The 21270-nt window shown below is 53.7% G+C and overlaps 1 pseudogene; it reads left to right on the forward strand.

Annotated features, from left to right (window-relative positions):
* Positions 1 to 2164: 2164 nt before the first annotated feature.
* The window catches only part of LOC123120400 (uncharacterized), a 60344-nt pseudogene continuing 41238 nt past the window's right edge, over positions 2165 to 21270 (forward strand).

Below are 21270 nucleotides of genomic sequence, written 5' to 3' on the forward strand. Positions count from 1 at the left end.
CGTTGGAATTATTAGGAAACAGAGTAATCAAGAGCATTTATTTTTCGCAGTTTTTAGTATCCATTGCGTTGGTCTTGGTGGGAAATTTCGTTGTGTTGGAATCCTGGTTTTAGTATGAGTCTTCAGCGGGATTTGATTGTGATCTCATTCCTGGATCTAGCTCTGCCCGTTGGTGAATCATTTGAGGGAAAGGGAGTGTTTTTCGCTGGAATTACTGGGAAACTGCTCATTTATGGCTTTTTACTCATGATTAATAGCATCAGTTTTGTTCTTGAGGCTGTGTGGAAGGGGACCCAGGCCTGCTATATCTGTGGGTTCGGGAGAGGTTTTTCCTCCTCATTGCTATCGCTAGTGCAACAACATCTGCTCTCCTTTCTTTCTAAATTTTGCCACAACCGAGGGGAGTGTGTCATGGCGAGTCAGGGAGAGAAGGCGACTGATGTTTGGGGAAGAAACCAGCTAATGGAGAAGGTTCGAGGGGGGTGACAAATGCTGTGGATGCCTCTGGTTCCTCGCTCCACATGGAAATGCATAATCAGTTGGGGACAAAGATGTCGGGGAGCCGTCCTCTGGTCGTTGACATGGAGGCAGCCCGCAAGGCCATTGGTGGTTTCCTCGTGGTTGGACGCCTCCTCTCTCCTTTCCAGGTCAGCCCAAGGGTCATCCTCGATGATCTTCGAAACACGGCTTGGAAGAACCAAGGGGTGACCACCCTCCAAGAGGTGGCCAGCGACGACGGGAGGTTCATCCTCAACTTTGCCGCTGAAAGTGACCGTCGGTTTGTGCTTCAGGCGCAGCCATGGCACTTCAAGCGGGATGGGCTCATCTTCGCTGAGTTCGATGGCAAGGGCGACCCGGCGGAGGTAGACCTTGGCGTCATGACCATATGGGTCCAGGTACGAGATCTGCCGTTCGTGCTTAAGACGGAAAGTATAGGGTGGTCTCTAGAGGATCAATTGGGTGAGGTGCTGGAGGTATCGCACCGTAACCATGTAATCGTTGAAAAATATTTGCGTGTGCGCGTGAAGCTCCTACTGCATGAACCTCTGAAGACTTATGTAGAGTTTACCCCCTTAGGTAGTTCAAAGATACTTAAATTTGATGTAAAATATGAGAAGCTTCCTTTGTACTGTGAGTGTTGTGGGATTGTGGGTCATACTTCTGAGAGATTTTGTAAAATCCCAAGTGAGAAGAGAGTAGTTTGCTTCCCTAGAAATCTTAGTGTTGAGCCCTACTGGAAGAGCCAAGGTGCTAGCAGGAGGGGTCTCCTCTTCGTGAACTACTCACGCGGCGACAAGAATCCGACTACAAGCATCGCCAACAACAACAACGCCAAGCCCATGGATGTCGTCAAGGTGGCCACTGCCGTGAGTGGGCTCACGGTCTCTGATAAGGGGGCCGCTACTTCCGCCAAGACGACCACCGGCCAGGAGGGCCGGGTTCAGGAGGTCCTGGCGCATGCTCTGGCTGATGCGTCACTTGGTCAGGTGGGCACGCTGGCTGCTTCAGTCTGGGGCCATAAGTCCATGGAGGACTCTCGTCGTAGCGCATCGCATGACCAGGAGGGTTTCCCACTCGGCCTGGAGGGCCGGGTTCATGTGGCTCGTCTGCCGGCTCTTTTTGCTGTTGCTTCCGGTCAGGCGGACCAGGAAATGGCTCTGGCTGCCCCTGCTAAACTTGGCCAGGAGGGCCAAGAGCTGGCGGTGCGGGGGTGCACCCATCCGGGTGAGCTGCAGGGCCAGGAGGGACACGAGCTGATATTGCCAGTAGAACCCAGCCATGCCAAGGCGATCGCTGCTGCTACTGGCCAGGAGGGTCAGGGGATCCATCCGATGGGTGGAGGCAATTTTTCACAGGGTGCAGCTACAGCTGTTGCTAAAGATGATGGGCTATTATTCATGCCCGGTGTGCTGGAGGCTCTTACAGGGGCTGTTGCTGCTAGGCTGGCTGCTCAGGAGACAACAAATGATAATGTGGCGTTTACTTTTAAGGCTGGGAAAATGAGAAGCAGGGCCATCAAAAGAGGAAGGGGAGGAAAGGAAAAAATGTGGGAGTTTCTGAGAGGGTAGAGAATGCCCGTAAGGCAACTATAGGTAAAAAGAGGAGAATCCCATCTGACCCTAGACCAACAGGTAGTGAACTAGAATTTTCTTTTGAGAAAGAGATGGAGAGCTATGAGCGCATCCTGTATGATGATGTGAATGTGTCCTCCAAGCGAGTCTATATGGGCAGAGTGGTAACTATGAAGAATGGGGATGGGGTACTCACACATGTAGCTAAGGAGATAGAGGAGGAGGAGGCGCATATGGAGCAGAGGAGGGAGTCGGTTGGAGATGATGGCGCATCGGCGGCCTCCGAGGAGGAGGTCCGCCGGGCCAAATGAAAATCCTAGGATGGAACTGCCATGGTATGCTCTCCCCCACGGCAGTTCGAGAGCTCTTGGAGCTCCAAGGACGTACTAAGGCAGATGTGATTTTTCTTTCAGAGTCTCACTTGAATAAATGTAAAGCCGATGAGCTGCGTCGTGTTTTAAATTTTGATTCAATGTTTGTAGTGGAGAGTGATGGTCGGGCCGGTGGCCTTGTTTTGTTTTACCATAAGATAAATAAAGTTGTTTTGAATTATGTCTCGGATAATTTCATTGATATTTTATTTATGAATGAGGATATTGTACAATGGTGTTTTACGGGGTTTTATGGTCGTTCGAGCTGGAGTGAGCGTAGTTTGTCTTGGGATGATATTCAAAACTTACATTGTAAGGGCAAACACCCCTGGGTAGTCTTGGGTGATTTTAATGAAATTTTACTGTCTTCTGAAAAGGAGGGCGGTAACGCCAGACCAAACGCTATGATGAAAGATTTTCGCAATTGTTTGCAAGAGTGCGGTCTAGAGGATATGGGATGTATTGGCGATCTCTTCACATGGAGGAGAGGCGAAATTAGGGAGAGACTTGACCGTGCAGTTTGCAATGTGGACTGGGCAAATAAATTTCCTCAGGCTGCGATCATAAATGAAGAACACATACACTCTGATCATCGACCCCTCATACTAGATACATATTACTTTGATGTGAATATGTTTAATCGCCCAAGGGGTCGAGCAAAACAATTTGAAGCTCGATGGCTCAAAGAAGAGACAATTGTAGAAATTGTACGTACAACATGGGATAAAGCAAAGATGATGGGCATTGGGCCGTCTCTCGCTGAGCGTACACGAGCGGTGCAGGCGGATCTGCATATTTGGGACCGCGATATTCTGACGGGACCAAAAAAGAATTAACAAACCAAAAAAAGAACTAGAAAGGCTGCGGAGGGGACCCATGTGTGCGGAGTCTCAAGCGCGACAAAAGGAGATTCTTGTCCTCATTGAAAATCTGTTGGAACAAGAGGAGATTTACTGGCTACAACATGGTCGCGCAAATTGGCTTTTGCATGGGGATCGTAACACCTCCTTTTTTCATAATGTGGCAATGGCCAGAAAGAAAACAAACTAGATTAAAAAATTGCTTGATGATAATGGTGTTTGGGTGCATGGTACAGAGATGAAGAATCACATTATGGGGTATTTCTCAAACCTTTTCACATCAGAAGTTTCCCATCCTAACTCGGAGGTCCTATCTCTTGTTCAATGAAAAGTGACCGATGAAATGAATGATGCTCTTCTCGCCCCCTATACGGCAGAGGAGGTTAGAAAGGCCCTTTTTGATATTGGTGATTTAAACGCGCCAGGTCCTGACGGCCTCCATGCTATTTTTTACAAAAGATTTTGGTCTATGTTGGGAGATGACCTGACCGAAGAGGTTCTCCAAGCGGTAAATACCTGTTCTATATCAACTGGATGGAATGATACTGCAATTGTAATGATCCCAAATATTAACTCTCCTGAAAAGGTAACCCAATTTAGACCAATTAGCTTGTGCAATGTGGTGTATAAGGTTATTTCAAAAATGATTGCTGCTCGTCTAAAGATAATCCTATCAGATATTATTAGCCCAACTCAGAGTGCCTTTGTGCCCGGAAGATTGATTACAGACAATATCTTGGTGGCATATGAATGTTTCCATACAATTAAAAAGAAAAGGGCGGGTAAAGAGGTTTGTGTGCCATCAAATTAGATATGCACAAAGCATACGACCGAGTGGAGTGGTGTTTCTTAAAGGAAATTATGCTAAAATTGGGTTTTAAAGAGAGTTGGGCGATTTTAATTATGAAATGTGTATCCTCTGTGGAGTACCGGGTCCGTATTAATGATGATGAGACAGAGAGCTCTAAACTAACTAGAGGAGATCCCCTTTCTCCCTACTTATTCTTGTTATGTACAGAGGGTTTGACTGCCCTTTTAGCTAGTGCGGAGGAGAATGGAAACATTTCTGGTATAAAGGTTTGCAGAGATGCCCCATCAATTTCTAATCTCCTTTTTGCTGATGACTCTTTGATCCTTATGCGAGCCAATCCAAGGAGTGCGGAGGCACTGAAATCACTTTTGGATTTGTATTGTGCCGCCTCGGGACAAATGGTTAGTGTTGAAAAATCTAGTATATTCTTTAGTCCCAATACTAAAGTGGAAGATAAGGCACAAATATGTATGATTTTAGATATTATGACTGAAGCCCTCAATGACAAATACCTGGGTTTGCCGGCAAATGTTGGCATGGACAAAAGTGATTGTTTCCAGTTCCTGATCGATCGAATCATTTTGAAAATTAGTGGATGGAAGGAAAAATTGTTATCTTCTGGAGGGAAGGAAATTCTGCTCAAATCTGTTGTACAAGACATCCCCACCTATGCCATGTCCGTCTTTAAAATTCCTAAAAAAACTTTGCAAAGGAATTATTGACGCGATGTCGCAGTTTTGGTGGGGCGACGAGGACAATCAGAAGAGGATGCATTGGATGGCATGGTGGAAAATGTGTGTTCCAAAAGATCAAGGAGATATGGGCTTCCAAGATATACACTGTTTCAACCTAGCGCTATTAGCTAAATAAGCGTGGCGTCTTCTCGATAATCCGGAATCTTTATGTGCAACCATCTTGAGAGCTAAATATTTCCCTGAGGGAGATTTGATGAACGCAAGTTTAAAGAAGGGATCCTCCTTTACTTGGCAAAGCATTATGGCAGGAGTGAACTCTTTGAGAAATGGTTATATCTTGCGAGTTGGAAATGGACAAAACATCGATATTTGGAGAGATGCGTGGATTCCGAATTGTGCGATAGGAAAATTATTACTCCTAGAGGCGGGCAACTTCTGTCAAAGGTGGCTGATCTTATTGATCCAATCACGAATTTCTGGGATGAAGATTTGGTGAGACAAACTTTGTGGCCAATTGATGTGCAAAGGGTCCTCGCGATTCCCCTCCCTATGCAGAATATGTCGGATTTCATCGCTTGGAGCTATACAAAAAATGGTGTATTCACTGTTCGATCAGCTTATTTGGAGGAATGGAACCAACAACACGGGAGGAAATTGCAATATACTAATGGTATGGGTCGTACCAATGTCAATCCTATTTAGGGTAAGATTTGGAAATTATCGTGTTCGGCAAAGGTAAAGATATTTATTTGGCGAACGTTGCATGGAACTCTACCGTGTCGTGTTACATTTGCCAATAGACATATGAAAGTTTCGCCCCTTTGTCCATCTTGCTCGAATGGGCAAGAAGATACAAAGCACATCTTGTTTCTGTGTCAGAAGGCAAAAGAGGTTTGGGGAAAGCTGGGGATGTACGAGGTAATTAATAAAGCTTGTGTTATTGATCGTGCGGGGGAGGCGGTTCTTGAATTTTTAATTCTTATGCCGCACCAAGAACTATCTATATTAGGTTGCCAAAATACAAGTGAATTAATCGCGACAACCGCCTGGTATTTATGGTGGGAGAGACGCATGTTGGTTCATGAAGGGAAATCTCAAGAAGTGAATCAGATTTCGATGGGGATTCGTGCTATAACTCCAAACTATGTGAATGCCCACTCCCCTAGTGCGACTAGTAGAAAAGAAGGATGGAGCCGACCTCCTATGGGTTTTGTTAAATGTCGATGCTTCTTTTGACCATGATCTGCTCAGGGGCACGGCAGGTGCGATGCTCAGAGATGACAAAGGAAACTTCATTGCTGGCGGTAATTGGAAGATCGATAGGTGTGCTGATGTACTAACAGCAGAAGCGATGGCTCTTAGGTTTGGTTTAATTCTTGCACAAAAGGTGGGATGCAATCGTCTTATTATTAACTCTGATAATATGGAAGTCATTGACACAATGAAGAATGGAGGATACTAAAATGCACACGAACTGTACGTGTTACCTTAACCTTGCCGCTGTTGTTGAACCATTGGATGTAGTAAGGATGTGGATGTGGTCTTGTGGTGAGAGATAGCTTCTCCACCATCTCCATGCTAGCCAAGTTGTTGCAGCTCCCTCCATATATGATGACGCGAACAGAACGTTCCTTCACAACTCCCTTTGTATGGAACAAATTATGCTTCTGATTTTGCTCAGCTTGTGTGACTTGCACACTCAAAACACATTGAGCAACTAAACATTCATACCTGTCAGCTTCTTCAGGAGCCATGTATTGCGTCTCATGATCAGAATCATCTCCACCGTGTTCCTCACGTGTAATAAGAGCCAAAGTCTCCTCATCATAGTCACTAGCGGACTCATACCCACCATCCTCAGTAACAATCATCACACGCTAAGATTTGCATTCTTTCGCATAATGACCTCTTCCCTTACAACGACGACAAATAATATCACTTGTGTGCCCTGTTGATGCCATGGAAGAAGAAGAGCTCTGTGTAGGCCCGGCAGGTGTGCTCTTGGCAGATAGTGGTGGTTGTGCCTGCTTTCTTGTATCACGACTGGAGGTGGCACCTGATGGAGGTGCTGGTGCAGTGGAAGTAGAGGATGCACGTGGTGTCCATGATGAAGGTCGACCTGGAGAAAAGTTAGTTCGCGCTAATGCCTGTCGATCCTGCACTTCACGTTCTGCTTTACAAGCAAGATGGAATAAACGAGTGATATTATTATACTCCTTATACTATAGAATGGCCTGAATCTCTCTATTCAATCCACCCATTAAATGTGCAAGCATAGCTTCATTCTCCTCAACAATACCACATCTAATCATGCCAGTTTGTAATTCTTGATAATATTCTTCTACAAAAAAATTTCCTTGTCTTAAACGCTGCAATTTTTGAAATAATTTACATTGATAATATGGTGGAACCCAACGAGTATGCATAGCAGTTTTCAAAGCAGCCCAAGTAGCTGGAATAGGATATAATCTACAATGTTCAGACCACCAAACACATGCAAAGCTAGTGAAAGCACAAACAGCAGCAGGAACACGTCTCTCCTCAGGATATTGTAAACATGTAAATCGTTGTTTAGTTTCTAACTCCCAAGATATATATCAGGAACATATCTATCCTCAAATGGTGGAATATTCAATTTTAGTTTAGGAAGATGGTCATGTACCTCAGGTGGTGGTGCAGCCCTACCGTTGCGATGATATGCATGAGGACGACCTGGTGGTGGTGGTGATGGTGGTTGCACGTAGTTCTGATTTTGGTCAACCTCATCCTCGTAATGGTCCTCCACCTCTGCAGTAGCAGCAGGAGCTACAGAAGCATCAACAGCGGCACCAGAAGTTTGACCAGGCTCAAGGGGAACGCGCTGTGCTCGTCCCACTTGATTTGGAAGGCGATGTTGTAGAGGTGCGACAGATCCAGCGGCCGGTGGTTGTGGAAGACGCGCGAGCAATTCATTAAACTTGTTATCGAGCTTTGTTTTGAACGCCTTCTCAATGCCATCTATCTTCTCCATGGCCTCTTCAAATCTGTTTAGCACATCTTCCACCTGTCCACTCATCATTTGCTGAAACTTATCATGTAACTCTTTGTTCGTCATGTTCTCCCAGTCAGTCTCGTCGGCTTGTGATCCTGCCATGGTTAGCAGCAATAGAAACACACAAGAATATGATCCTACAGACTGCTAGAAAATGGCGGTGGTGGGGTGTCACAAATCCGTCAAGCAAATCTCAAATTCTTACCAGTTCTTACCCAGCAGCAGGTGGTGAACGACAACCGTTGTAGGCAAAACTCTCAAAGCTCGGATAGAGCGATTACCAGGGAGAGTCAAACGCATGACGTAGATTTATGTGGAGCTAGGAAGGCTTATAGTATGGTAGCAAAAAGGGTCAGCAATAATCAATTTAGAGATGCAAAGTTGAATAAACGCTCAACGACGGTACTGTGTTGGTCCTAGGCTAGACCGTGCTAGAGACGCGAGTCTAGAACACTAACAAAATCACGGCGCTGCACGTAAACAAGGGAAAAGCACACTCTGGGAATTTTTTTTGCTCTGTTTTTTTTGCGCTCCTCTTTTTTTTTGCGAAAAATCACTATAATGACGAGTGTCTCAAAACTCTTCCCAGGTCAAAATGACAGGATGGGCATGGAATTTTTTTGACTATTTTTTTTGGAAATCAGGGCAGCGACGACGAAAAAGTGCGACAAGAAATCACTATGATGGCACGTGGCTCAAAAGACTCAGAAACACCTAAAAATAGGATCGGGAAAAAATATTTTCGGTGGCCGAAATTTTGGCCTGAACTGCCCGGGGGTCTCCAGATTTTTTTTTATGAAACCTACTCAGGCAAGGAAACACAAATCAGAAATTAGATGGATCTCGAAAACAAACCTAACATGAAAAGAACTCGGATTGGTGGTGGATATATGGTAGTAGGATATGGCAGCGGTGGTGGTATATGGTAGCGGTGGTGGTATATGGATACGGATCGGTGGTGGTATATGGATACGGATTGGTGGTGGTATATGGATACGGATTCAGAGCGGTGGCGGATAAGCGGTGGTGGTAGATGGCAGGGGCGATGATGATAGTGCAGCGGCGGCGTGACAACTTATGACCAGAACTCGAAACTCTAAAAGACTAGACTCTAAGACCAGCAACTAGACACGACGATGCAACCACAAATTCAACAAAGCAAAAACCCTAAAAAGATTATGCAAAGCCTCAGATTGGTTCCGATATGATCAACTAACCCTAATTTTTATGGATTTTTCGTGGACTGTAGGTATGAAGAACAGACTCGATCTAAACTACGAAAAACAGTAAAATCTCACCGAGCAACCTGGAAATCTGATACCACTTCATAGAGGCGAAGGTGTCCCGATGTTTCGATGAGATGTTGGATATCGTTTTCTGTGGGAGTTGACCTTGACGATCCGACTACGAACGTGCGAGACGTTGCGCCTTAGCAATCGCTAAACCAACTTCCGAGGGTTATTGACCACGGTGGAGCACGATCAACCTGACCACAAGGGTCTATTTCCTGCGAGCAAACGAAGAACAAGCAAGAAACTGAGATTGCAATCTGGATATTGCGAATAAAAGAGGAAAGATTTATTAATGAAGGTGGGGTTCTGTGATGCCTTTGTCTGGTCGTTGAACACAAACGAAGTACGCGAAGTTGCAGCTATGACGTACTTTTAATCTAAACAAAACCCAAAGTCTAAATGATGCCCTAAGGGCTGTATATAGGGAGGAAGAGGGGGAATTTCATGGCCCTTGGAGGAGGGGTCCGAAACCAACCCTAACTCTTGTTTCCCCACACATACGAACTCTAAAAACAACCTATATTCAAGTATTTTGAAAATACATGGGCCTGGCCCAAAAATAAGGTGACTCGGCACCTAGAATAGCCTCTGGACGAAAATTATGAAGTGCCATCTTGTATATTTCATCCAAGGCTTCATGCACTCATTATGGTGGCTTCAAAGTCCTGAAATCATCACTTGAAACTGTCGGGTGGTAGGTGCGACATATGCCAACGGGGGCTTATCATGGTGGGTGCCAGTAAGACGTCGCCGGTGCCTAGAAACGGGATGAGGCGAAGACATGCACGCCGGCGAATCTTACCCAGGTTCGGGGCTCTCCGTGGAGATAATACCCCTAGTCCTGCTCTGCGGGGTCTCCGCATGATCACTAGATCAGAAACAGTAGCTACAAATGCTCCTAGAGCTGTTGGGTTCAAGGGAGAAGAAGAACAAGGCTAGCTCTTGCTTCCCTCTCTCTATGGTGTGTGTGTAACTCTAAGAAGCCAACCCTTTGCATGGGTGTCCCGGGGGGTTTATATAGGAATACCCCCCGGGGGTAATATTTTAATCCGGCTGGGCGCTGGTCCCAGTCGTCAGTGTCTGCGCTCGCCGGCTTCTCCGCCGGCCGTTGGGGCCCGCCGATTGGTGGGTCCCGCCGGCTGCCGGCCTCTTGGTCGACAGGCCGGCCCCACCGCCTAGGGGTCTTGTCGGCGGCTGCTTACTGTAGCCTCGTCCCTGATGACGAGGGCTTCGTCGAGGTAAGCGTGGCTACAGTGTGCCGCCTTGAGGGCTCTCACTGTAGCCTTACCTCGTCTTGTCTCCTTAATGTGGCACATGCTTCGAGGGAGGGGGTAGCCGGCTTCTGGGGGCCGGCTACGCCCTTGGCCGACTGGGGGAGGCCGGGCCGCCTTCGCGCCTCTTTGGCTAAAGGGGCCCGCCGCCCGTGGGCCGTACTGGCGTCTGTCATGGGTGACGTTGAGGCCAGCATGGCTACAGTGCCGAGCCGGACGGGAGATGGCCGTCCCGTACGGCGTCCTGTGGCCATGCCTGCCTCGGGCTTCGGGGGTAGTGGGCCGCACTGTGGCCACACCCCGTCTTGTCACCGTTATGTGGGTGTAGTTTTGGTGGGTGCGGTCTTGGCCGGCTTCTTGGAGTCGGCGCTCTTCGTGGCCGACTCTGGGGAGTCGGCGTTCTTCATGGCCGGCTCTAGGGAGTCGGCATCCTCTATGGCCGGCTTCCTGGAGTCGGCCATCCCGTTGTTATCTTGGGGGAGGTTGCTGAGGCTGGGTCGCCTTCTGAGAGCCGGCTTCAGAGGTAGCCGGCCGGGGAAGGCGGCCCAATGCTTGAAATGCTTGAAGGCCCAAATGGCCTGATAATTTTTGAAGAGCCAGGGGCAGTTGGTTAGGCTACCCGTGGCCATTTACTCCGACAGTAGTCCCCGAAGCTGATTGAGCTTCGAGGTTGGGTGGGAGTCGAGAAGCTCGGTCAGCTTCCTATCTTGACGAGCCGGCAGCTGGGAGCCGACTTTGGTTGGGCGCGCCGTCTCGGCCAAAAATTTTGGAGTCGGAGGGCGGGAGCTCGCCAGCGCGTGCACCGGGCCGCGGGCCGGCCACTTGCCGCCTGCGAACCACGTGGCAAAAAAGCCTGCCAGCCCACGCGCGCGACGGGACGTCGCCACAGGTTGGGGGCCCGCCACGCCCACGCCCGGGCCCAGGCGTGGATTCTCTGCGGCCCGAAACCGCCCGCACGTCTCCCTGCGGCGGTTTCGGCACGCTTTTAGGGCGTAATAATCGCGAGGCGTGGGGGGAGTGGGTGCAGTTAATCCCACGTCTCACCCCACGTCCGGCCTCCCCGGCTTCACCTCGCGAAGCTATAAGTAGGGGGAGGGGGAGAGCGGCAGGCTCTTGCACGCTCCTCCTCTTTCCACCATCTTCTTCCTCCTGCCCTTTCTTGCAACAGCGCCTCGGCGCTGCACCGTTCCACCACTTGCTCGTCCGCCGCCGCGCTCGTTCTTGCCAGCCCCACGCCACGATTTAGTACGGCGGGGATTGGGACGGCTCCAACGTCCACGAGGATCACGTCGAATTCCTCCGCAAGCCACGGCGGCTGCCCGGCGCGGACAAGGTGGAGGTCCGTCTCGCGCCGGCGAAGGAGATTACGCCGGAGCCGCGGGAGGGGGAGCGGGTAGTCTTCCGCTCGCATTTCTTGCGCGGCATCGGCCTGCCCGTGAGCGCCTTCTTCCGCTCTTGGCTCAAGTTCTACCAACTCCAGCCGCACCACCTCCCCCCAAACATGGTGGTGCTGCTGTCCGCCTTCATCACCTTGTGCGAAGGCTACCTCGGCGTCCTCCCTACCCTCGAGCTCTGGGGGGAGTTCTTCCAGTCCAAGCTGGGCACGCGCATGCAAGGCGTGCCGGCTCAGAGTGGCGCCTTCATCGCGATGCGGAGGGTGGCTGCCGACAACCCCTTCCCCGTTATCACGCTGATCTAGTCGGTGAAGTTATGGCAAAAGTCATACTTCTACGTGAGGAACGTCGCCCCGCAGGGCGACTATGTCAATCTGCCGGCTTACGTAGCCGGCCCACCGGCGGGCAGGCGGCCCCAGTGGTCCTACCGGGCCGTGACGCTGACGCCGGCTGGAAACGCAGCCGTCGCCTGAGTGCGAGCGATGATCCAGTCGGAGGGCTTATCGGGGCCCGACCTGCTGGCTGCCTTCGTCACGCGCCGGGTACTCCCGCTCCAGAGCCGCCCTCATCTGATCTGTCAGATGAGCGGCCAGCTCGATCCGAGCCGGATGTGTACCAAGGACATGCCGCATGACGAGGTGGCCTATATGGTGAACTACCTTGCGAACTGCAAACTCTCCGCAGAGTGGTAGTTCGGCAAGGAGCCATATTGCCGAGCCAATCCGCCGCCTACGGTACGTTCTCCTTGTCTCTTCTTCTTTTCTCAGTTTTGTCGCCGAGTTCCTTTTGGCCGACTCTGACTAGTCGGTTTGTTTTCGACAAAGCCCTCTTCTTCGGCCTGCAGGCGGGTCGGACGCGGAGTGCCGATTCGTCCTAGACCGGACGGAGCACGATCTGGAGGACCCCGACTTGGGGGCGGCTGCTATGGACGACAACACCAAGCCGGGTGGCGGCCAAGCCGGCGGCGAAGCAGGCGGCTCCGGGCTTGGAGTCAGCTTCGACGACTGGCCGGACGATGACGAGGCCGAAGTCATCCCGCGCCGTCAGCCGGCGTCTGGCCGCGGCGCGGGTTCCTCCGCGGCGCCGCCTGCTTGGGGCGGCAGGCAAAAGCGTCGAGCCGCGCAGGGTTTGTTCGGCAGTCGGTCGAAGAAGCCCAGGGGCGGGGCGGCGGCGACTAGGCGGGAGGAGGCGGCCGCGAAGGCGGCTCGCTTCCGCAAGGCGGTGAAGAAACCGCAGACGGTGTCGGCGTAAGTTTAAACTCCTTCGTGTACTCTTTTTTCTTTCTTTTCTCTGGTGGTTCCTGAATCCTTGTCTTTTTCTCCAACAACCAGAGCTCCGTTGTCGCTCGAGCGGGTGGCTGCCGCCTCCGTCGTCGAGTCATCGAGGGGATCTGGGAGCACCACTCGCCGCGTGGACCCCCGTGCCGACCTTCAGGCGGCGACGGAACGGAACGCGCGGGAGGTGCGGGAGGAGCGGGAGGCGCGGGAGGCGGAGGCACGGAAGGCGGCCGCCGCCCAGGCAGCGCAGGAGGAGGAGGCGGCGAAGGCGCGCACCGACGCCGCAGCCAAGGCCCAAGCGGAGGCTGCAGCTGCAGCTGCGGCGATGGCGGAGGGGGCCTTGTTGGTCACCCCACTGCGCGTCGCAGCGCCTGGGGCCCCGGAGCCCCCGCTAGAAGAAGCCGGCGGCGAGCAGCCGGGGCTGGAGAGGGATGACGACATCGTCATCCTGGAGAGGGCGCCGGTGCCGACCCCGCCGACTGGGGCGGCTCAAGGCGGCCGGCCTGATCTGCCGCCTGCGCAGTCGGCGGGGGGCGAGCCGGCCGCGAGGACTGAGCTGGCGGTCCGGATGCTGCCGAGCCGGCGCGCGGGGAAGGCTGCGTCGGAGCCGCAGCCGGCCGCGGGCTCCAGCTCATCGGCCCAGGATGTGGAGGTGGCCAGCGCCACCTCGGGGTGGACGCTGGGCGGAGGGACGGCCGTGATGAACGGGGCCGCGTAGGACGTCCGGACCCGGGTCTAGGCCCAGGCTACGGCGCTGAGGCGATACACCGACGAATTCCTTGCGACGCGGGCGGCCATCCGGGTTAGTCTTCTTATCTTGCTTCTTCTTGATCTTGGTTTCTTCCGTGGGGGCGCGTCAGCGCACCCACTGGGTGTAGTCCCCGAGTTCCAAGTCGGCTGCTGAGCAGGTGGCTTGGAACTTCTTAGTGGATTTGGCTTTGCTATTCTTGTTCTTACTTCGATCTTCTGCCTGTCTTGCAGGACTACCACAATCTTCGCGCGGCTGCCTTCAACTCCCAGGCTGGGGAGCTGACCCAGAAGACCGCCGACCTAACTGAGAGCCGGGGTAAGTGCTTTGTTCTTTATCTCACGTGGGGGCGCGTCAGCGCACCCACTGGGTGTAGTCCCAGAGATTCGGGCCGACTGCTGAGCAGTCGGGTCGGATCTTCCTTGACGACTTCCTCTTATTGTTTCTTCTTTTTCTGCCGTCCCTGCAGCGGCCAACGCCAGTCTGAGGGCACAGCTGGGAGGGTCTCAGACTGCCCTTCATGCCAAGGAGGCCGAGTTTGCCGCCTAGGTGCAGGAACGTGACCGCCTGGCCAAGAGGTTGGCCGACCAGGAGGAGGGCCACAAGGCGGCTCTGAAGGCGGTGCAGGACCGCGAAGCCGCCCTCCAGGCCGAGTACGAGATGGAAGCGGCTGGCTGGGCTGAAGCAAGGCAGACTCTGATCAATGGCTATGGCCAGATCGAAGATCTGGTTGACGGTAAGCCGCCTACTTCTTCGTCCTTTCTTGCCGTCTGCCGCTTTTGGCTCGTCTTCTGACTTGGTATTTTTCTCTTCTTTCTCTTTCTTTCTTGCACAGAGTGCTTCACTGGCTACTCTACCGCTGCCAGCCAGATCATCGAAGCCTGCCGCCAAGCACGAAGGCAGGCTGGCGCCGAAATTGCACCAAACGCGGGCCGTTCGCTGGAGGAGCAGCTCTTGGCGATCCAGGCCCGTCTCTAGCCGGCTCACCGACTGCTCCGCCGGCTTCAGTGTGCCAGGGCGCAAGTATTGGCCGCCCTCTGGCCCGGTGAAGTGGTTCCCCGCACCCCCAGTCGGACTGTCGACTGGCTGGAGTTGCCGGTCGGTCGCTTCGAAGCCTGGAAGGCCTCGGCGGCTCGGTCCGGCGCCAGGCGGGCGCTGGAGTTCGTCAAGGCCTGGTATCCCGGCCTGAGTCTGGACCAGCTGGCTACCTGGCGGCAGCAAGCCGACACGGAGCTGGAGCCGGCGCGGCCGGCTATCATCCGGCGGGCTTCGGCGATCGCCGACTACACCGACACCAGCGTCTTTGCCCCTGAGGTAGATGACAACGGTGTCGCCCAGCCAGAGGAGTGGTTCGGGCTGAACCCGGCAGACGGTGAAGACTCGGCGGAGGAGATCGACTCCAGCGACGAGGGCGAGGAGGAGGAGGAGGGTGAAGACGCCGGGCCGGATGGTGGAGCGGCCGACCAGCCTCAGCCTGACCGCGCCTCCAGCACCACGTCACGCGCGGGTGCGTCGCCTGCCACCGGTGGTGACCAAGCTGAGACCCGCCAGCCGGCCACTCCTTCAGCCGGCGACGCCATCTCCACCGACCAGCCTGGCTCCCGCACCGCGCCTTAGTCTAGTCTGCTATCTTTTGTTTTCCTGTCTTGTCACTTTTGGAACAATATTCTGTTAAGTCTGCACAATTCCACCCACTGGGGGTGTATTCGAACTATGTTGATTGCCGGCCTGTTGGGGGCTTTATATGTATATATGACTTATGCATGCGTTTTGGCTTTTCCTCGTTCTTTGCTTTTCATCCTTCTGCTGTTTCCTTTGCCGCCCTCCCTTGGTTACCGCCTCCCCAGTCAGACAGTTGCTCTGCAATCTGTGGCTGGAAGAGTGCTTGGCCAATTGGGAGGGCAAGTACTCTAGCTTTGTTGGATTAGAGCTAAGTGTTTAGCCGGCCAGCCGGCTGTTCTGACAGCCGGCAAGTGTGGTTGGGGACCGTCTTTTTGCTATATAAGTTCGTTAGTCCTTAGCCGTTTTTCGTGTGGGCATCCTTTCTGCCTTGGCTCTTGCTAGTCGGACAGTCGATTCTTCGAGCTGCGACTTTCAACAAGAGAGGACTCGGGAGCCGGCACACTACTTGTCTGACTTCAGGTAGAACTTTTAATATAGCTCAAGGCGGCCAGTCCCCGGGCCGACTAGTCGAACCCGGTGCCAGACAAGAAATCAAATGTAATAATACATTCATGGATATGACACTCGTCATTCATAGATAAATGAAGGCAGTCCCCGAGTACCGTTCGGGGGGCCTGTTGGTTCGTACTTAATACAAAAGGGTAGCATGATACATACTGCTTTCAACTGTAAAATCTTCTCAGGAGGTTCGCGTTCCATGGTCGCTCCGACTCCTTGCCGGAGTCATCTCTCTTGCGTGCTCTTGGTTTTTGCGCGTCGATCAAGTAGTAGGAGTCGTTGCCTAGTGCCTTGCTGATGACGAAGGGGCCTTCCCAAGGGGCCGAGAGCTTGTGCTGGCCGGCTGTTCGCTGGATCAGCCGAAGCACAAGGTCGCCCTCTTGGAAGGATCTTGGCTTGACCTTGCGGTTGTGGTAGCGGCGCAGCCCTTGCTGGTAGATGGCGGACCGGCTGAGTGCTAACAGCCGGCCTTCTTCTAGTAGGTCGACGCCGTCTTCTCTTGCTTCCTTGGCCTCCGCCTCCGTGTACATGGTGACCCGAGGCGAGTCGAACTCGATGTCGGTTGGGATGACAGCCTCGGCACCATATACAAGGAAGAACGGAGTGAAGCCGGTTGACTTGTTGGGGGTAGTGCGCAGGCTCTAGAGGACAGCCGGCAGCTCATCGAGCCAGCAGCCGGCCGATCGTTCCAGTGGCACAACCAGTCGGGGCTTGATGCCGGAGAGGATGAGTCCATTTGCTCGCTCGACCTGGCCGTTTGACTGCGGGTGGGCAACAGACGCTAAGTCCAGTCGGATACCCTGCGTCGCGCAGAAACGTGCCAGTGCTCCTTTGGCGAAGTTCGTGCCGTTGTCGGTGATGATGCTGTGCGGCACGCCGTACCGAGTAGTGATGTCAGTGATGAATGTCACGGCAGTCGGCCCGTTCAGCTTCTTGATCGGCTTCGCTTCGATCCACTTGGTGAACTTGTCCACGGCGACAAGCAGATGTGTCAAGCCGCCGCGGGCTGTCTTGAAAGGGCCCACCATGTCCAGTCCCTAGACGGCAAAGGGCCAGGTGAGGGGAATGGTCTTGAGTGCAGAAGCCGGCAGGTGTTGTTTGGAACTGAAAACTTGGCATCCTCTGCAGCTCTTGACTATCTCTTTTGCATCTTCCAAAGCAGTCGGCCAAAAGAAACCATGGCAGAAAGCCTTGGCCACAAGTGATCTTGAGGCTGCGTGGTGGCCGCATTCGCCTTGATGGATATCCTTGAGGATTGCTACTCCTTTTTCTGGCTCGACACAACGCTGGAAGACTCCAGTGACGCTGCGCTTGACAAGCTCTTTGTTGATTATTGCATATGCTCCGGCTCGTCGTTGCACTAGACTTGCTGAGATCTCATCAGCCGGCAGCTCTCTGCTGACTAGGAACTTGAGGATGGGCTGGGCCCATGATGGAGCTGTGACTTCTTCTTCTGTTAGGATGGCCACCATGACTCGGGTGGGTGGGTCGGGAGGCGTGGAATTGGAGTCGGCCAGCGCTTCTTGCGTTGCTGCAGTGCCCGGGCCGGGTTCTGAAGTCCCCGGGCCGGGTGCCACTACGGCAGTCGGCGGGCCAGTTGTCGAAGTCCCCGTGCCGCCTGCGGGGTTCCTCCAGTCGGATCCGGCTGCATCTGGCACAGGCGGTACGAAGATAGAGTCCGACTCTGGAGACGGCTTGATGGACGGCTTGAGGAGGCCCTAGAGGGAGACGCCAGTCGATATGGCTTGTCGGGTGGAGCCGATCCGTGCTAGGGCATCTGCTTGGTCGTTGTCGGCCCTTGGCACGTGAAGGAACTCGCACCCTTCGAAGTACCCGCTGATCTGCTGGACGAGGAATCGATAGCTCGCCATGTTCGCGTCCTTGGCGTCCCAATCGCCAGACGACTGCTGGACCACCAAGTCTGAGTCGCCGTAACACAGGATCAGGCGTATGCCGAGCTCTTTGGCTAGCCGGAGCCCATGTACGAGCGCCTCGTACTCGGCCACGTTGTTGGAGGCGGCGAAGTGGATTTGCAGCGTGTATCTGAGCTTGTCGCCTTTGGGAGAGGTGAGGACGATGCCGGCTCCCAAGCCGGTGCGCATCTTGGACCCGTCGAAGTGCATCCGCCAATGGGTAGAGTCGGGAGCCGGCGGTAGGTACTGGGTCTCGGCCCAGTCGACGAGGAAGTCGGCCAATGCTTGGGACTTGATGGCGGTGCGGGGTTGGTAGAAGATTGTGTATGGTGCCAATGCAATGGCCCATTTAGCCACCCGGCCGGATGCATCCCGGCTGCCTATGATCTCGGCCAGTGGGCGGTGCACACGACCGTGATGGGATGCTCTTGGAAGTAGGGCTTCAGCTTCTTGGCGGCGAAGTACACCCCATAACACATCTTCTGGTAGTGCGGGTAGTTCTGCTTTGAGCTGGATAGCACTTCGCTTAGATAGTACACCGGCCTCTGGACTAGCTGGGCTCGGCCTTCTTCCGGGCGCTGGACCACAACAACAGTACTGACTACTCGGCTAGTCGCGGCAATGTAGAGGAGCATGGGCTCCTTCTCAGTCGGCGCTGCCAGGACAGGCGGAGTGGTCAGCATCTTCTTCAACTCATGGAAGGCTTGGTCGGCTTGGTCATTCCACTCGAAGTGAGTGGACTTCTTCATGAGTCGGTACAGGGGAGAGCCTTCTCTCCTAGTCGGCTGATAAAGCGATTCAGGGAGGCCAAGCACTCGGTGAACTTCTGCACATCTCGCAATTTGGTGGGAATCTCCATCCTCTCGATGGCCTTGATCTTCATAGGGTTGCAGTCGATGCCGCGTTCGGAGACCAGGAAGCCTAGCAGCTGGCCGGCTGGTACTCCGAACACGCATTTCTCGGGGTTGAGCTTGATTTGGAATCGGTGCAAGTTGGCGAATGTTTCTTTGAGATCTTCCAGCAGGGTGCCGCGCTTCTCTGTCTTCACCACAATGTCGTCTACATAGACGTGGGCATTTCTGCCGAGTTGCTTGAGGAGGCATTTCTGCATGCAACGCTGAAAAGTGGCACCGGCATTCCTCAAGCCGAATGTCATAGTCAGGTAGCAGAAAGCTCCAAATGGTGTGATGAAGGCAGTCTTCAGGCGGTCAGCTGGGTCCAACTTGATCTGATGGTACCCTGAGTAGGCATCCAAAAAACTCAACAGCTCACATCCGGTTGTGGAGTCTATCACTTGGTCAATCCGTGGCAAAGGAAACGGATCCTTGGGGCAGGCCTTGTTCAGGCTGGTGTAGTCTATACACATACGCCACTTGTTATTCTTCTTCAATACCAGAACTGGGTTGGCAAGCCACTCTGGAAAAAACACTTCCATAATAAAGCCGGCGGCAAGGAGCCGGGCTATCTCTTCTCCTACGATTCTTCGCTTCTCTTCGGACAGTCGGCGAAGGGGTTGCTTGACCGGCTTCGCGTCGGCTCGGACGTGTAGTTTGTGCTCGGCGAAATCCTTTGGAACACCCGGCATGTCCTTTGGGGACCATGCAAAAATGTCTCGATTCTCACGGAGGAAGTCGACGAGCTCGCCTTCCTATTTACTGTCCAGGTTTGCCCCAATGACAGCAAACCTTTCCGGGTTCTCCGGGTCCAGGGGTATCCTCTTCGTCTCTTTGGCCGGCTGGAAAGAGCCCTCTGCATCATAATCTTTGGGGTTGGGGGACAGGGCCGGCTGCTTGCCGGCCATGGCCACAACCCGCTCCAGCATCTTCTTCTCTTCGGCCACTACGAGGGACTCGGCCAGCCGGCTACTGTCCATGGCGCACTCGATGGACTTCCTGTAGTCGCCGGCTACGGTGATGATCCCTTTCGAGCTCGGCATCTTCATCTTCAGGTAGGCATAGTGGGGCACAGCCATAAACTTGGCCAGAGCAGGTCGGCCAAGCAAAGCATGATAGGGGCTCTCCAGATCCACTACCTCGAACCAGATCGCTTCTCGGCGAAAATGATCTTCGTCTCCGAAGAGAACATCCATTTTAATCTTGCCGATTGGGGAGCAAGACAAGCCGGGGACGATACCATGGAATACGGTTCGGCTTGGCATAAGCTGCTTCGCCTTGATGTTCAGCTTCTCCATGGTATCGCGGTACAGTATATTGATACTGCTTCCGCCATCTATCAGGACGCGGGAGAATCGGGCAGCTCGCCTCTCCGTCGCGAGGGTGACATCTAAGACCAGTGCATAGGAGCCAGGGGATGGCATCACCTCTGGATGGTCGGCCTGGCTCCAGCTGATTGGCTTCTCTGACCAGTGCATGAACTCGGGGGCGCTAGAGGCGACTGCGTTGACCTCTTGATGCTGACGGCGCCGACTACGCTTGTCATCGGCTTGGCTCGTAAAGACGACGTAGGCGGCGTGCTCTTCAGGGAACTCATCTTGAATGGCTCCGACTGCCGGCCGAGCCGCCGGCTGCTGGGGGGCTGGAGGCGGCGGGCCGGGAGGCGGAGGCGGCAACAACCCTTCGCCCTTGGAGATTCACGTGAGCCAGTGGCATTTTCGGGTCGTGTGGTTGGACGGCTTCGCGCCGCTGTGGAACTTGCAGGGGGCGTCGAGAGTCTGCTCGTAAGAGAAAGCCGGCTGCGAAGCCGGCCTGCCACCCTTCTTCTTGGGAGCTGGCCGTTCTTCGGGCCGCTCATCTTCAACTGTGGCCACCTGCCGACTGGTGGAAGTCGGCATGGGGGCCTTGCGCTTGTGATCATTCTGGTAGGGGCGCCGATTGGAGTCGCCAGCCGGCGTCTTCAGAGCCGGCGATCACCTTCCCAGAGGCGTCCACTCGGAGTTCGGTCTTCATCGAGGAGTCGGCCGTGGCGTACTTGTCCGCAATGATCAGCAGTTCGTCGAGGGTAGCCGGCTCGTCGCAGAGGAGTCGGTGCTTGAGGAGGGTGCCCTCTCGGCACCCGGCGGTGAAGTACTCGATGGCCTGAACCTCGTGCACCCCCTCGCAGGAGTTGCGGAGCTCGGCCCACCGCGTGAGGTAGTCGCGGGTCGACTCATTGGGCCCTTGGACGCATAGGGAGAGCTGGCGAGGCTTGGGAGGCCGCTTGTACGTGCTGGTGAAGTTGCGGACGAAGACTTCCGTGAAGTCCAGCCAGCTGTTGATGCTGTAGGGCTTGAGGCTGTTGAGCCAGGTGCGCGCTGTGCCTTGCAGCATGAGGGGGACGTACTTCACGGCCACGCGCCGATTGCCGTTGGCTATGCTGACAGCAGTGGAGTAGTCGATGAGCCAATCTTCCGGCTTC

This window comes from Triticum aestivum, chromosome 5D (genome assembly GCF_018294505.1).
Source record: "Triticum aestivum cultivar Chinese Spring chromosome 5D, IWGSC CS RefSeq v2.1, whole genome shotgun sequence".
Taxonomy (NCBI): domain Eukaryota; kingdom Viridiplantae; phylum Streptophyta; class Magnoliopsida; order Poales; family Poaceae; genus Triticum; species Triticum aestivum.